The 4,363-nt window shown below is 40.5% G+C and overlaps 1 protein-coding gene and 1 pseudogene across 5 annotated transcripts in view; one reads left to right on the top strand and one right to left on the bottom strand.

Annotated features, from left to right (window-relative positions):
* Rev3l (REV3 like, DNA directed polymerase zeta catalytic subunit) overlaps positions 1 to 4,363 on the bottom strand; it is a 159,074-nt gene that overhangs the window by 136,757 nt on the left and 17,954 nt on the right. The gene's annotated exons all lie outside the window — the stretch shown is intronic.
* On the top strand, positions 2,375 to 2,986 carry LOC110326620 (annotated as a pseudogene).

Raw genomic sequence — 4,363 nt, 5'->3', positions numbered from 1 at the left:
CTCAAACTCAGAAATCCACCTGCCTCTGCCTCCCAAGTGCTGGGATTACAGGCGTGCGCCACCAGCGCCACAGTGATCTTAAGAGAAGAAAGGCTAATATTGGTCCTACTTTTACAAGAAACAAACAAATAGAAATCAATGTAGAATAAAACCAATCCAAACATCTATTGATATATTTCATTCATCACAACTGCTATTGCTTTTAACACATCATAAACTTATTTCTGTACTAAAAGAAAGTAAAAGCCAGGCACAGTGGTGTATACTTGTGATGGCTAGTTTTATGTAAACATGACACAATCTGAAGTCATCTGGGAAGAAGGATCCTCAATTAGGAAAATGCCACCATAAGATGAGGCTCTGGGCAAGTCTGGTGGGCATTTTCCTAATTAGTGACTGATGGGGAGGGCCCAGTCCACTGTGGTTCTATAAGAAAGCAGGCTCAGCAAGCCATGAGGAGCAAGCCAGTAAACAACACTCCTCCATGGCCTCTGCATCAGCTCCTGCCTCTAGGTTCCTGCCCTGTTTGAGTTCCTGTCCTGACTTCTTTGAATGATGGTCTACAGTGTGGAAGTATAAGCCAAATAAACCCTTTCCTCTCCAACTTGCTTACTGTCATGGTATTCCATCAGAGCAATAATAACCCTAGACTCAGACAGCACCTGTAACCTCAGGACCCTGAAGACTAGACAAAATCAAAAGTTCAAGGCCAGTCTGAAATATATAGCAAGACCTTCCCAAGACAGTCAGACAGAACACTGACAACTAAATGAGGCATTCACATTCCAACTGCTGGTGTATAAAAACACAGAGAGAAAATATGCTTTTTATAATGAAGGGAATATAAAATAACTCTTCTACCAAGTTTTCATTAAAACATTTATGAGGGGCTAGAAAGAAGGCTCAGTAATTAAAAGTGCACATTACTTTCATAGAGGAGATCCCAATGCTCAGCACATCAAAAGCTCAAAAGACCTGTAACCCCAGCTTCAAGGGATCTAATGCACCAGAACTCACACATGCACACATAATGAAAAATTAAAACTAGTCTTTAAATACAATAAAATACATTCTGTTCCCCGTGAGACACAACACTCTGTTCCAGCGGGGAAAAATCTTTACTAAAAACTTTCTAAGATAACTTTCTAAGGTTATCTTATGATTTGTAGAACAGTTTTTTTTTCTATAGCTTTCATAAAAATAAATAAGCCAAGTGTAGTGGTTCATGCCTGTAACTGAAGCAATGGGAAACTGAGGCATGAGAATTGTTGCAAGTTCAAGGTCAACCAGAGCTATACTGTGATTTCAAATAAGCCTGACCTAGAGTGAGGAGACTGTCTCACAAAAACTAAAACTCAAAATAAGGAATAAATAAATTAGCTTCCAATACGTTTAAGGGCATTTACAATTTAGAAGCTCTCATTTTACACACACAACACACAGCGTCTTAGGTATATTAGCTCCTACATACCAAAGCAGTGTACAGAGCAACAGAGGAAAAATAATCTTAGTCCAATAGAGAAACACTAGATGGATGCTTTTGTCTCCGTGGGTTGTACATAATCAGTAACACTACAAAGTGGGCAGGGCGATTTTATCATCTTGTAAGTGGAGAATGGGGATGAAAAAGCAGAGCAGGTATACCCTATCTATTGGAAATATTAGGTCACTAAGTCACAGATGGATCCATATCGAATGAAACTTCTACAAATAATCAGCAGCACAGATCGATTTTTAAAACTGTTACTCTGTGTGCTCACACATACAAGAAAAGACACATGTGACAATAAGATCACCTGTGGGAGTTGGTTCTTTCCATCCACCGTATAGGTCTCAGGGATCAAACTTAGGGGGTAGTCAGGTTTGATGGCAAGATTCTTACCAGTCCAATAAATTATCTTTATAAAATTGCCAAAGAATCTCAGATGGACTAACGAGATAGCTTAGTTCATAAGGTATGTGCCACACAAAGGACCTGAGTACAATGTTCAGAACCTATATATAAAGCCGAGCATGGTGGTACATGCCCACTTTTTGGAAGGTGGAGAAAAGAGGACCCTTTTGACTCAATGGCCAGCCGTTATGATGACTGACCTTTTATGATGATAGCCTAACCAGCAAGCCGCAGATCTCAATGAAAGACCATGCTTCCTGCCCCAATACCAATGTGGACAGTTTTCCTAAGGAACACTTGACATTGACTTCTGGCCTTTAGCTATACATATAAAAAGAGATGCATGCCCATGCATGCTCACTGTGCGCACCGCCCCAGACCCCACACATAGAATTGTGATTTACCATTAAAAGAAAAGAAAGAGACAAAAGGGATTGTGGGAGAAATGCTTCATTTCCTCTGGTGGCAGCCATGAGGTGAGCCAAGATGGGTGCATACAAATATATCCAGGAGCTATGGAGGAAGAAGCAGTCCGAAGTGATGCGCTTTCTTCTGAGGGTCCGCTGCTGTCAATGCCGCCAGCTCTCTGCGCTGCACAGGGTTCCCCGCCTCACCCAGCCTGATAAAGCTCAAAGACTGGGGTACAAGGCTAAGCAGGCTATGTCACTTACAGGATTCGTGTCCGCTGTGGTGGTCGCAAATGCCCAGTGCCTAAGGGTGCAACTTACGGTAAGCCTGTCCACCATGCTGAAATTTGCCTGAATCCTTCAGTCTGTTGCTGAGGTGAGAGCTGGGCGCCATTGTGGGGCTTTGAGAGCCCTGAATTCCTACTGGGTTGGTGAAGATTCCACATACAAATTTTTCTGAGGTTATCCTCATTGATCCGTTCCATAAAGCTATCAGAAGAAATCCTGGAACCCAGTGGATCACCAAACCAGTCCACAAACACAGAGAGATGCATGGGCTGGCATCTGCTGGCCGAAAAGAGCCGTCCGTGGCCTTGGAAAGGGCCACAAGTTCCAAACTATTGGTGGTTCCTGCCATGCAATCTGGAGAAGGCGCAATACTCTCCAGCTCCACCGTTACCGCTAATACACATATTTGTAAATTTCATATCCAATAAACAATTTAGGACAGAAGAAGGAAAGAAAGAAAGAAAGAAAGAAAGAAAGAAAGAAAGAAAGAAAGAAAGAAAAGAGAAGAGAAGAGAAGAGAAGAGAAGAGAAGAGAAGAGAAGAGAAGAGAAGAGAAGAGAAGAGAAGAGAAGAGAAGAGAAAAAAACTGCAGAATGAGCCTGCCTATACTCACAATCCCACTGGACTGGAGGGGGCTCAGTGTGTAAGTGCCTGCTGCATGAGCACAAAGAACTTAGCTCAGATCCCCAAAGCCACTTAAGAAGCCAGACAGGGCTGTATGCATGTATAACCCTGCGCTGCAAGAGAGAGGAGGCAGGGGCAGGCAGATCCTCAGAGACCTGTCTCAAACAGAAATAGAAGCAATGAAGCCACCGAATGTTCTTCTCTGGCCTTCACATGCACACACAAATATATGCGTGTATATATGCACATATAATACACACAAACATGATACACACAGAGAAAAGATTTCTGTGACATATCTGTCATGAGGAAAGCAAATAAACTGAAAGGCCAAGACAAAACAAAAGACAACAAACATATGTAGAACTAAGATATAAAAACAAAATGCTATGAAAGAGAAAGAAATAAAAATAAATAAATAACTACATCGGGAATGAAAAAGAACAGATTCAATATTGTTAAAAACTAAATCAGTGATGCAGTAAACAATAAAAGTGCTTATAAACTATGCAGAAATTAAAAGCTAGCAGTATGAGGTAAAATGGAACTCAAGAGATGGTCCACGCTATGGAAGAAAACCAACTCCAGCAAGCTGTGGTCTGACTTCTATGTGTGTCCCAGCACATGTGCACTCATGTACACTAAATAGATAAATATAATAAAAAATTTAAAAACCTGAAGAGATGAATGATTGAAAATAAGACAGTGAGGCCAGGACAACTGGTGCTACACAAAGAAATCTTGAATCGAAAAAAATTAATTAAAAACAAAAGAAGGAGACAGTGAAAATGGGTACAATATGGTTTAAAAGAGAAAGAAATATTATTCAATACACAAGTAACATAGTACTTTTAAAACTCCTATTTACTTTTATATTAAAATATCATAAAAAGGAATAAAAGGAATAAATATCACAAAAATATAATAAAAGAATCCAAAACTAAAAACTACCTGCATCTTTGTATCAAAAAGAGTTTCTTCAGCCCAGTCAGAATTAAAAGGCCTGAAAGATAGCTGCCAATACTGACAACCTCATTTCAATGCCCAGGACTCCCACAAGTCATCCTCTGACCTGCATACTTATTCATTCATTCTCTCTCTCTCTCTCTCTCTCTCTCTCTCTCTCTCTCTCTCTCTCTCTCTCTCTCTC

This window comes from Mus pahari, chromosome 9, assembly GCF_900095145.1.
Source record: "Mus pahari chromosome 9, PAHARI_EIJ_v1.1, whole genome shotgun sequence".
In the NCBI taxonomy this organism is placed as follows: domain Eukaryota; kingdom Metazoa; phylum Chordata; class Mammalia; order Rodentia; family Muridae; genus Mus; species Mus pahari.
This window is presented reverse-complemented; position numbering and strand designations above follow the sequence as displayed.